This window comes from Chiroxiphia lanceolata, chromosome 21 (genome assembly GCF_009829145.1).
Source record: "Chiroxiphia lanceolata isolate bChiLan1 chromosome 21, bChiLan1.pri, whole genome shotgun sequence".
Taxonomy (NCBI): Eukaryota; Metazoa; Chordata; class Aves; order Passeriformes; family Pipridae; genus Chiroxiphia; species Chiroxiphia lanceolata.
The window spans coordinates 1,294,436-1,307,528 of NC_045657.1; the positions used below are offsets into that span (position 1 = coordinate 1,294,436).

A 13,093-nucleotide genomic window follows, 5' to 3' on the forward strand; every position below is an offset into this window, starting at 1 on the left:
GTACCAGCTTCCACCCAGCTACCGTGACTAAATCAGAACAAAAGATTCAACGCCTCCTTCAACAAAGGAACACAAGTCTAAGCTGTCTTTGCTAATTGCTGGGTTTCAGGTTGTCTGTTACAGATTTTAAGTGAGCTACAAACTTCTATCAAATACTCATAGCTGTTGGATAAAGGTACTAAGAATAAAACATAAATGGAAGCAAAAGGTAAGAAAGAAGAGAAGAAAGCTTAGAAAATAAGTAACTACTTATGGTAATTTAAAGGCTGTGGAATAATATAAACATGAAAGACCAGGGGGCAGAGTGATTGATATCTCATATGTTTTCGATGCCCCTACGGTTATTAGACTGCAATATATGGGAACATACAATAAACTATGAATTAAAATGTAATTGTAGCTTCAGGCATCTTCTTCATTGTCTGCTGTGGTGTTATGTCTTCATGCACCGTGATTGACAAGGTGTAATTAATCATCTTACTCAGTTGTAAATATGGGCACCCTTCACAGTAGGCATCAGGAAGTGTGTACCAGCAAAGGAAGCAATAGTTGACGCTGAGATACCATTAAATCAAAATCAGAGCGCGTATATGTTCAGAAATGTGTGTTTGGTGTGATGCTGTTATCGTTTATTTCGAAAATACTGTACCAACAGATTTACTTGATTTGCAAGTTAACTACAACATTAACTGGTTTTATTTATTTTGTCTCTTCTTCATTTTTATAGGCAATGATGTTGTTCTCCTAAAATGTGAGACAGTTTGCTTCTCATCAGCAAGTGGAGCTCAGCTCAGCCCCTGCTCTGCCCGAGTCGCTGCAGACAGACCAGCAGCCTCAGAGTCAGCTGCTCCATGGACTGGCCTGAAACGGTCCCGGGAATTATGGCTCCATTCATGGATCACTTCTTGCACTTCTACAGACTGAGTTGGACACTTTGGGTCATTTTAAAGTCAAAGAGAATAATGAAGTTACCTTAATAAGAAATATTGTTCTGTTTAAAAATAGGACGTTTCTTGTCGCCATTGCTGTCCCTTAATTGTAAATGAACATCTTTTTAAGGATTTTTTTTCCATATTCCAGGGCAAGAAATATTTTATATATTTTTCTGTTTTGAAATGCTTGCTATCCTTATCTAGTTAGTGCAGAAATGGTGTCTGAGTCATGGGAAATTGGAGTGGTTTGTCTCAGGAAAATTTGGTGGTATGTGTGTTTTTGATGCACATAGAGCTGCTGAATGAATAATTGGCCCCCTATTTAATGTCCTCTGCTTTAAAGCTGTCTGGTACATTTGCTGTTTAAAAAAATGTCTTTCAAAGCTGTTAAATATGTAACAAAAAGAGGTTGCTCTCCCCATTCTGACGTGAACAAAGCCATACAGTGAGGTGCCCGAGGTACTTCCAGCATGGTATTAATTACAAACACAATCATAAATGGAGATCTGCAAAGTTCTCCAGTTCCATTTCTCTGCAATACCAGCTGATGAGTGCTTGATAAAGGCGTGCAGGAAAAACATCTGTCCAGGAATTAGCTATTAAATATTAAGCCAAGTATTTTTCAGAGAGCATGGGATCTGTTGGATCTATAATTCCACCATCTACCCCTGATGGAATAAGATCTCTGGCTGTCTCAGAAGCAAACCGAGCTTAAAACAGGAGCGCACTCTCAAGAAGATGATCGACTAAGAATGTGTTTTATTTTGATTTGAAAAACTGTCAATCACAGATAGAAAAGACCAAATAATATTATTATATAATACTAGCTAATTGTATTTGTCTGGTAAACCAGGAAAGCGCAGGAAAGAGGAATAATACAGTTCAGAAGGAAAATATTCCGAAGGTTTTGCCCAGATGTTGTGCTGAAATTGTTTGTCACTGGTACAAGCAATCGATTTCAGAGGAAAATACATGCATGGACGTATAGATGTGAGGGAAAATAAGATGTCCAATGTCTCACATATTCCAGTTTATATAGCCACAGCTATTTAAACAATTCCAAAACTGCCTCTACGGGTGTCAAAGAGGGAGGGAAATCTTCAACCACATGATCTTCTCTCCAGAGTCCTGTTAAATCCACTGAACTTAAAACAGAACAAGAAGTGTGAAATATGGGTTTGAACATGTTATGTCAGAAATGTAAAGGTTGGAAGCCTTTTTAGTAACCGATATTAATATTGTATTAAATGTTATGAAAAGGTAGGTGTTGGGGAGAAGGGCTGGGCTCACGTGCAATTTTGTCAAGGTTTTTATCTGTGATTATGATTCCAGATGTATCTATTCCCTGAGGAGAAAAATGAAGTAAAGTTGGCATGTGACATGTGTTTTAAGGTGTTTGGCACAGTTTCCCAAAGTGATGACAAAATGTTCATTTTTATTACAGTGAATTGGTAAAGAAAATACGATTCTGAAGGTCAGTAGCTGTGCATTTAAGATAACTTTGGAGTTTTATTTTGGGGAACACACATTTTTGGTAGTGTGCTTAGATCTGGTTGCCTGACAGGCACCTACCAGAGTAAATAATGTAAATAGAATCATGTTTACAAAATACGGAGCAGTAATTACGAGAAATTGGGTGAATCTCACGCACAGAATATGGCAAAGATTGCAAAAATGGCTCTTTTTGGACCTGGTAGTGTCGCTGCTTCTTAGTGATGTTTTTTAATCGGTTTATTACAGACTAATCTTTTTGCTCTACAGCTACAGCTCAAATAAGTGCGATAAGGTCCTTTGTAGGAACACGTTTTTCACGTAGAAGGACAGATTTTTTTAAATATTTTTTTTTTAGCCAAGCTGGGGAAGGTATTCCTTGTGGTGCAAAGCATTTGCCCAAATGGCCAGGAGCAGTGTGGGTGAGGCAGCCGGCTGTGGCTGCCCCGTGCCCCCTCCCTGCAGCCCCAGGTCGGTGCTGCCAGCAGGGCACCCTCCTGCAGCCCCAGCAAACACTCCCCATAAACCTTTTACAAGTTGCACACCCACCAATGGGCGAGGGCTGCCAGCCCGCCCTGATTGGGTGTCCCGGGGATTTGGTAAACACGGCTACACAACAAAAACAAGGGCTGGGGAGGAAAGGCTCCAATGGCATTGCCTCCTTTGAATAGTCAGAGCCTGAGAATATGATTAACTCCATATTTTATAAGTGAATTCCCCCAGCCCCGGATCCATCTGCAAATATTCAGTGATGTGCTCAATACATTCCTTTGCTGTTCTATAACCACATTTCTTTGTGAATTTAACCACATCAGAAAGCACTTCAGATTTCTAACACAAATATTCAATGCATTTAACGTAAGGAAGCTTCCTTTATTGGAGGTGATTGGGAACATTTTGTATTTTATAGGTATATTTAAGAGGTTAGCAGTAGGGGGGAATAGTCTGTGGAAAATCTGTCTACAGCTGAAATTTTTAGATGCAGAAGTGTTGCTGAAATGTCTGATACATTCACATTCTTTTGTTAAGTAGCTTACAGGACTATCCTCTTAGCTACCAGATACCCAGCTCCTCTTTTTTTTTTTTTTTTTTAAGTCAAATAACATTCCTCCTTTTTTCCCCCTTATTTGTTATTTTCAGGAGTTTACACTTGTTTTGGGTTTTTTGTGTACAATTAGAAGATCTTCATTTTCATGGGCTTTTTTACTTTTTTCATCTACAATTTGGTTGTCCTTTTCAGTAGTCTTCTGCAACTTTATTTTATCTTTGGTGCATGCAGAGAAGCCTCTCATTGGCTGGTACCTTATTGATAATGATTTACAAGTTTTCCCAGATTAATTTTCCATGGGGTAATTTTTCTCCAACACAACACAGCTCCAGTTAAAGAAAAGAATGCTGAAGGTTAATGTATTTTATAACACAATTTAGGAATTCGTTTTTGAAGTCCTTGTGTTTATATTTTAAATTTAGAGCCTTATTTATACTTCAGTATCAGAAAAATAATGTGGACAGTTTGAAAATCAGCAGTGGGGTATTTTCCAGCCACTGAAACGTGCCTGCCTAACGAAGGTAGAAGACTTGCTCACTAGATTTATTTTAAAGCAGTGCTTTTAGATATTCATAAATTAAAATGGCAGTTTTCAACGAGATAGTTATTACTATTTTATTTGATATTTGCGAGATATCTGACCATTTAATATTTATCCTTTATTTCTCTGAGCTGATCTAATTGCACCTCTCTATTTTGCATTTATTTCTCTTTGCAAACACTACATTATTCACTCTCTCCTGTGCTTATTAAACAGTGCCACCTGCACCAAATGAAACAAAGCTTCTCCATCAATCTATCCCAGCTAAAGAACCCCGACTATATATTATAATTAATTGAAGCTCAATTGAACACTTGAGTCTGAACTAGATACAGTAACCTGAAAAAACATTAAAAAAATTAGGATGTACTTTAAAGAAATCTTTTAAATGAAAATGTTCACTCCAAACTGAGAACCTAACCTCGTACCAAGCACTCTTCATCAGCTCCGCACAGTACCTCAAGTAGCAATTAGCAGGTCCTTTAATTAATTAACTATTCCCTGTACATCACAGGGATTTTTGTGGCACTAACGTCATCCTCCATAAGTGAATACCAAATGCAGTCAATATTTTGTCACTCGGAGCCCTTCTCTGGACTACCTGAATGCCCACCGCCTGGCTGTGCACACCACTTCCCAGCCGGAGCAGGTAGGAGCAGCGCGGACCGCGCGGGGCAGCCGGGCGGGGACGGGGGAGCGGGGCGAGGAGCGGGGCGAGGAGCGGGGCGAGGAGCGGGGTGAGGAGCGGGGGGCTCGGGAGGAAACCAGCGAGGATGCAAATGGGACCGGGGACGGGGAAACTCCCGGCTGCAGTGAAGGAAAAGGACTTCGCTGCCAGGTTGGGTGCGCCGTGCGGCTCCAGGGCTGGGGGCTCTGCTGCCCGGGTGCCCCTCGTGCCCCTGGCCGCGCTCCCCCAGGGCCAGGTCAGACACGCCAGGGGAGAGGGCACTGCCCACCCATCCGGGACACCGCGCCCGCTTTACACTCCGCAAACTTTCTGTATCTCACCGTGCCTGATTACTTTCAATGGGATCCTCATTTGGGAAAATATTAAGTCATTTTAAGGGAATTGCCATCCGAGGATGAGACACGAGATGCGTATTGCTGGGTTGAAGATTTACAAAAGATGCAGTATGTAAATTTGTTTATATAAATATGTATAAGATATATCACAGTATGAGGCTCTGTGTGTGTGGATGAACATATGTGTGTGTATCCATCTCTCTATTTGCAGATTCAGACACAGACATATGTTATCATTTCTTAGAGGCAAATATCTGCAGAAATAATTCTTTGTGTTCAGTAGTTTTCTTTAGTGTGTGGTAAGTTCCTCTTCAGAGATTTCTGTGTTCAGGAAAGATCTTGTGAATGCAATGTACAGCATGATGAAATCAAATAAAGTATGCCTTGTGTGATTTTGCAAGAATGATACATTAGCACTCTTTTTAAACATGTGTAATATTTTGAATTATGGAACCAACTTTATAGATAGTTTTAAAATAATAAATAATATATATTATGGACTTGTAGAAACAGACACAGTAGAAATCTCAAGAAAGAAGAAAAAATTATTATTCAAATAATTTGAGATATTTGCCAAGTGATATCATAATTTTAACCCCCCCCCCACATTTAATTTGAACTCTTCATGAGGAGTAATATGTATTCAATTACTGAAAGACAGTAACTGATTCCAGTAAAATTTGCTATTTTGTAAGAGTAAGAGGAATTTCCATTTCCACCTCATGGACTCTTCTGCATCACTCTTCCTGCAACTTCAGTTAAAAAATTTTTGGCATGAGCGAAATAGAAGTAAAAATACAAAGCTCAACTGCTAAGCTATGACTGTATCTCTGGTTTTGCTGTGTAAATCTGCTCTTATCAATAATTCACTATTCATGTTCCACAAAGACTCCGTCTTTACATTTTTAATTAGCACGCACAATTTTACAAAGGTAATTAGAGAAAGGGAAATACTAATCTCTGTACCTGGAGTCCCCATGTCACAATTTACTACACATTTTTTCCAGCAGCTTTGGCAAATGAATACTCTGTTTTGATACATCAATCTCAAACAAAGGTGGACTCCGATGCAATTTTTCACTGTTCATTTCCCTGAACCTTTTGGGATATAAAGAATGGTGAACAAATACTTAACAGCCTGATCAATAGCCATTGACCGGCCCGAGCCCCTCGTACCCTAACAAGCACAGCTTGATCATGTATATTTGATCATGGAAGATTTCAAAGCACCCTCATACAGCAGAGCAAGTCTTGCCATGGCATCTTTGTGCTATTTCCTGAAGCACGTACTTCCCCTGATTTAGCTTTACCATTAATGGGAACTCACTGCACACGCGTCTGACGAAGCTCAAGATCCCGAATTTCAGTGTTATACATCCACAACATTTCATAGTATGGCGAATATAAAACACCATCCTCACATTTTAGGAGAGGAGACTCTGGATGTGCCTATGGATTCAATGGACCCCAGAGTGCAAATTTAAAAAGCCCCATCGTTATAAATCTTGCATTCCTGTTAAGTGTTGGCATGCACATTACACTGAGGTGTGTTAAGTTTATCTTAGTGAAAAAATTGCAGTAAAAACCTTTCCCCTTGATATCCTTTATAAACACATGTTCACATATGTATAAAATAAAAAAATATTCAAGTTCACAGCTGTGTTAGCCCTCTGCCTTATTAATAGCGTGGAAAGAGATAAAGATCTAAGCAAAAAATATTTACAGTGAAAAACGTCTTTGCAGAACTTTATTATCATTTGTAATTCCACATCCAGTGTTTTTCATATAGGAATTTCAGTTTATCATTAAAATATAACACTGATGCTACATTTGTATAGCTGCCTTTTCTGCTTATAATCATAATGTTTATTCTAACTTTCTGGGCTTATTATTTTAGACAGATATCAGTTTAATTAGCTTAAGCTGTCATACTCTAATAAATACAGACGGGTTGCCTGGTTCGGGAGGAGGAAGGTGGCTGCAGATTTCAGGAGCAGAGACAGTTAATGCTTTGTACATTATCATGTAAACAGCAAAAGGACAAAAATAATTACCTGATAAACTTTCAATTTCTGACTCTCCCCTATATGCTTTCTGACCAATTTTTCTATAGAAAATCCATTCAAATTAGGCAAGTCCTCTAAATATCTGCAGCATCTGCTGGTTCAGACACCTTCCTTTATGCAGAGTACCATTTTCATATGATAATACATGTAATATGATATAGAATGACAGAATGCATGACAGTTGCCCATAATACATAGAAAGTCACTCAAAGGACAGAAGCGACATTTGGATAATTAGCATCCATTGGGCAGTCAATCATGCGAATAGAAAAAACTGCACAAAACCCACAATGGAGTTAGAAAACAAAAGGGACCCCAGCCAGTCTCAGGATTAACTGCTCTAAAGCGATCTAAATGCTTTTGTATCTAAAGAACTGAGGCTCCCAGGGCTGCCCTGTTCCCCTCTAGATACCCAGGGAACTAATTGTGGCGATCAAAGTTAAAGCATTCTCTCTTCTTTATAGACTGCTAAATACACAGAAAAATTATTTCTCCATTCGTGTTCATTAAACTATTTTAAAGTTAAAAAACTGATGCCACGTTCTTTTGCCAAGTGAAATGAGCTGGAGTATTGAGGTTGTCCTGCTTTTATGAGAATACAACAGCCCTTTTAATTTAAACTCTGTCTTTGTTTGATTAATATTATTTTGCTGTTGTCCAGTCTGCTATCTCTTTCTTTTTGGATAACTAAGGCAATTGCCATTAAAAACTCTTGTGTGAGAAAAACCTGGAAACAGGAATAGAAATAATAATGATAATAACAAAGCCCATTAGCAAAATTAAGCAGGAAAGGTCACACGATTTCTTAGTAACTGCCACTTTATAAAATAAATAAAATATTTTGTCACTCAATATATGCAGCTCAGAATATTTCCTTTCCCCAGATTAGGTAGAAGATGAGGGCAGCCTCCTTTAAAGCTCCATCTAACAGAAGAGAGAGAGAAAGAGAAGAGATACAGAGAGAGCCCCAGGATGTGGAAAGTCATGAAAATACCTACCCTGGAGACAGTATTCCCATAGGATCCTTTTCATACAAATTCCAACTTGCCTAATGCCCTTAATGAATGAAATAAAAAGAGAATTCAGAAAGGCCCATGCTGATGGCTCCTGCTGGAAAGTGTGTGGTTTAAGGCATAGCTGCAGCAGTTCTGGGAGGGAAGCGGCTCCGGTCCCCATCAGCCAGGCAGACAGGAATCACTGGGGCGAAATCTTCCCCTCACACATTTGCAATTGACTGGAAATAACATCACGACACCTTGGGATAATTGACGCCTTCTTACCTTTCGTTGTCCTTTGTAATTAATATTGGTGGATCTAGAGGTTTCTCCCAGGCACAGATAAGAGGAAGGTGGAAGGGGTGGGGAGAGAGCGCGTGTGTGCGTGAGTGTGTGCGTGAGTGTGTGCGAGAGAGACGGAGGGAGAGGGAAGGGGAGAGCAGAGAGGCTTTGGTTGGGTCTCTGCTTGGGGAATGGTGTGCTGGTGGATTCGTGGGGATGTGCACTGGGGGCTTTGCAAACCTCTGGAGTTCTAAAGGCAAGACAGAAAGTGAGCGGTAGGATGAGCTGGATCTCCCCTGCCAGTCCTTACAGAGTTCCAGCAGCCGTGACCTCCAACCCCTTGGCCGTGTGTGAGCCCCACCTCGAGCCCCTTGCCCGGCTGCTGTGCCAGCTCCACCCGGGAGCGGGGCCAGGGACAGCACCGGGAAGGAGGCAGGGAGACACTGAGACCAGAAGGGCTTTTCACCCAGTCCAATGGGCCTCTGGTGACAAATCAATCACGGCCCCTTCAAACCAATGGTGCTGCCAGTCTGCAGCTCCCCAACCCTGCCCAGCCTCCCCCGGCTCCCCTGCATGACACTCAGCTGATCACGGGGCTCCTCTCAGGGCAGGGCTGCTGTTCACAGCTTCACTTGGTCATTAGCAGCGTTCCTTCTCCATCTCCCTCTTGCTCTGCCTATACCTACCCTCTGTTTATTTATTAAATACTGAAAACTAACATTAGAAGGGGGATTGTGACACGCAGCAACACTTGTAAATAAGTTGGTATCTGCCTTCTTAAAAGCGCCCAGATTTATTTATTTATTTGGTTTTATACATTAGGAAGAGCTACCTGTTCTAATGTAATGAGGCAATGTGATCAATATAATCAGGGACAAAGAAAGGAGGCCTTGCAGGATGCTCACTGCACCTCCTCCTTCCCTTTATTTTACACTAATAAAGCTGGCTTCAGTGATTTTCTCCCACTACACCCATACAACAGGAATTGTTTTTCAATTATCTTTTTTTGCAGACATTGGTTAAAATACAATTTTAGGTCCATTTTGAAGCTATGAGGCAGACCCTTAGCTGGAACAAATTTACATTGCTACTGAAATTCTCGAATTTTCAAATCAAAATTGCTACTACATCCTAATAAGTACTTCTTTCAATACTGGCTTTATCTCAAATATCTGAAAAATGTTTTAAAGCAGTTAAAGAGAGAAACAGTAATATAAGGATAGTGCTTAAAAGTTTAGGAAGAACAAAGTACTCTTGTAGGTTTTGTGATCTTAGGAATTGCGTTCTCTGTTCCCTCCTCTCTCCCTTCCTTGCCACCCCCCACCCTCACAAACCCTAATACAAAGGGGGAAAAAAATCAAAATGAGGTCTTAACAGAGCATGCACTGCTCTTAGTCCTCTCTAACCTTAATCCCTGGAATAGAATCCTCCTACAGCCAAAGAACAACCCAGAGTCTTGCACATCAAGGAGAAGGGAGCGGTCCCTCCCCATCCTGCCCACCTTTAGTGCCAACCTTGGCTCCAAGCTCCGCTGTCCCTGCAGCCAGCGAGGGCAGTGCACGTTTGTACTGCCACATTTCCAGGCTGGCCATCCCAGAGCAGTGGCCAGTGTGCTGTGGGGCGGGAGGGAGGGTGATGGACACGTGCAGAGAGGAGCTGGCTCTGCAGGCTCTGCAAGGATAGCTTGGAGAGGCACAGCAGTGTCACAGCTCCAGCACAGTGTGCTCCGCAGTGTCCCCGTGTCCTGCCTGCCGGGAGCGAGCTGAGCTGAGCCCAGGGAGGGGAGAGCAGCCAGGCAGCAGCGTGGGGTGTCCACAGCCTGCAGCTGGAGACTGCTCGGGCTTTATCTTCAAAGCTGTCCTGTCAAATACAAGGTCTTTTAAACATCAGAGGGAGAAAGTTTCTGACTCTGAAGGGTTCGTTTTCCTCTCGGTTTTCCTCAGTGAGAAGCTAAGCCCACCAACCCCACAGTCACTGGCTCTGGGATTGCTGCCCTGCTCCTTGCCCTGTCATTTGGGGGTGCTCCTATAGAGCAATCTTGATTTGCTCACTGTTTGTCGAGTTCAGTTTTCTTCACGTTAGTTCTTTCTTCCATCTCACGTGTCTTGAGGCTTTTGCTGTGTGGCAGTGAATTGAATCTTATGAACTTAAAGGAAAATTGTGGCTGGGACCTGGAGAATATTCATCTGTTGCAGAAAATGCTGAAGTCTGAACATGTGAGAATTGAACTAATGAGTTTTCCCCTCATTCCAGTCCCTCAGTCTCTTTTTTAGCCATACCTTAATTGCAGTGTTTTCTGACAAAATGATCTTAGCTCCTAAAATTTTAAATGTGTGTCTTCATTTCATTGCTTGTACTTCCTTCTACCAACACAACAAAAGAAATTAAGATGATTTACAAAATAATGTGCCGTTCTGTCATCTTACTGTCAATAAATTAAGTACTACACCTAAATCTAGTTGATTTCTAAAATGAAAATTCATTACATTTCTGGAAACTTGAACAATCAGCTCCATGCATTTTAATTAGATTGCCTGTTTTTTCATTTATTACTAATACAGTCCTCTTAACTATGATTTATTTGTTAAACAAAGTGCCATAATCCGTCACTTATTCATCTTAATTTCAGCAAAATTAAAGTAGTCGCTGTTATATTACACCTAATTGCACTTGCAATGAAAAGAACGGAGATGTTAATCAAAATAAATTGAAGATAAACAATAAAATCATTAAATCTTTGCTGCAGTAAGTGTAACTAATCAGTTTTGACTTGAAGCGACCGAACACAAATAATGACTCTGTCAGTGAGGACGCGCTCATTAAATCCAGCCCGGCCCGCTCGGGTCCCGCGGGCAGCCCCGGCTCCCAGGGGACAGCGGGGACACCGGGGCACCTGGGACAGCGCTCGGGGTGCCCACACACTGCCCCGTGCTGAGCCAGGATGCAACGCCACAGGTATGCAGGGACTCCGGGAAGCACCGCCAGGAACACCCTTTGTTTGGTTCAGCACCAGCAGGTCAGGGAGCACAGACAGGGGAGAGGGGGAGGAAACCCAGAAATTCAGAGAGAGGAAGCACTTGGGTTTCAAACTTATTAGAACTATTAGTTTCACAGCAGACCAATGAAGCTGGCCTTGTGTTAAATGATATATGCTAAATAATATGCCTTGCACCAGTACAGGATGCTGACTGCAGCCCTGCGCTGTCCCCACGGGGCAGGGACAATGCCTGGATTAGCGACGGAAGCTGCTCATGGACTCATTGTCCTTCCACCACTTCCCACTTCTGGCCTCCCCACCTCATTACAGGGGCCCAACTGGGCACTCCACCTATTTCCAGATATGTTGGTGCCCTGGCAAGGAGTCTTGTGTCTGAGCAGCCTGGTGAGCTGAGCTAGAGCAATCAACACGTTCTACTTCAGCTTTTAAATTGTTTATTTAATGATTTCAGTTTCCCCAGTGGAGTATTTGGGAGAAATCACTGGTGAGCAGGAATTCACATGGCAAGGAGCAATTCCTCTTAAAACAGTTTTGTGCTGTGCTTTTGTCTGCCCCGAGCCAGCACCGAGTGCAGGCAGAACACACAGGCAGTGGCCCTTGGCTTCAGCCACTCCGAACCAGCTCGGTATTTGCTGAACAGTCATCGGTTCCTAAATGGAAGATATTGCTTTGTATTTTTATGTTTTCTCTCCATTTTATCAATCATTTTGCTTTTTTACAAATCTTACTGTCCTTTGTCTAAATCACTTACTTAAGCAATATAATTCAGCTTACAATGTTGATCAGCAGGAAGGATGTCTGCCTTGCTCCTGGAATCACAGCATAACCAATTAACATTTCACAATGCTAATGCTTTCTACTGCATACTGAACAGTGGTCACTACAAATCATACAGGGATGTTTAACAGTTAATATGCTCTAGCTCAAGTACATCAGGGACTTACACATATTTTTATTTTTTATTATCTTTGGATAAGAATCAGACAAGATAACCCAGTGCCCTCCGAGCAGAAGGCTAATTTCAGCTCAGTTTGCTTCTTTCTTTCTCTTTCTCTGGGTATAGTTCATATTTGTGCCAGTTCAAAAGACAATGATCATGGGACAACAAGGTTTCACAGTGCAAATCCAGGGTTGAATGACTACTGAGCAAGTCCTTTCCCCTCTATTTTTTTCATGCTAGTGAGATTTGATATCTGTGGATAATAATCTTTTAAATAAAAAGTCTGGCTGGTGGACCTTACATTTAGTTTCTGTTCTGCATCTTTCCAGCATTTATAATGCTTAACTTGGGACTTGACGTCTCTCAAGGCACTCATTTGGAATGATTTATATGGGCTTTGTTAGTTCAGTAGCAGGTGGGTAATTCCAGAAATTAAATATTACCTGTTTTTTACTGATATAACTATAAGCACTTAACAGAAGTAGTAAATATTACTATTACTAATTTCTAGAAAAGGCAATAAAAATACAGACTGAAAAGTGGCTGACAGAACAGGAACCAGGTAATGATAAAAAATTACCCAAAGGATGGACCTGATCCTTCATTAGTCAGAAACTCCTACTGACTGCAGTGAAAATCTGCCTTGAATGAAATGATCGAGGGCTCTGGAGCTGTGGAGTGGCCTGTGCAGAGTTAATCTGGGAATCTTATTCCAGTGGCTTTCAGCAGGTCTCTCCAAAACCTTCCCCAGGCTGAGTGGCACTAATTGCCCCCATG

General features: G+C 41.5%; 1 protein-coding gene across 5 annotated transcripts in view; it reads right to left on the reverse strand.

The window, feature by feature from the left end:
* LHX2 (LIM homeobox 2) overlaps positions 1 to 13,093 on the reverse strand; it is a 48,487-nt gene that overhangs the window by 22,996 nt on the left and 12,398 nt on the right. For 2 of the 5 annotated variants that reach the window (XM_032708553.1, XM_032708550.1), the window contains exon 1: positions 8,382 to 8,503. The exons of the other annotated variants lie outside the window; for them this stretch is intronic. The gene's annotated coding sequence lies outside the window, so the exon portion shown is untranslated. Of the gene's footprint in view, positions 1 to 8,381; positions 8,504 to 13,093 lie in introns of those variants that run through there. 5 annotated transcript variants of the gene reach the window in all.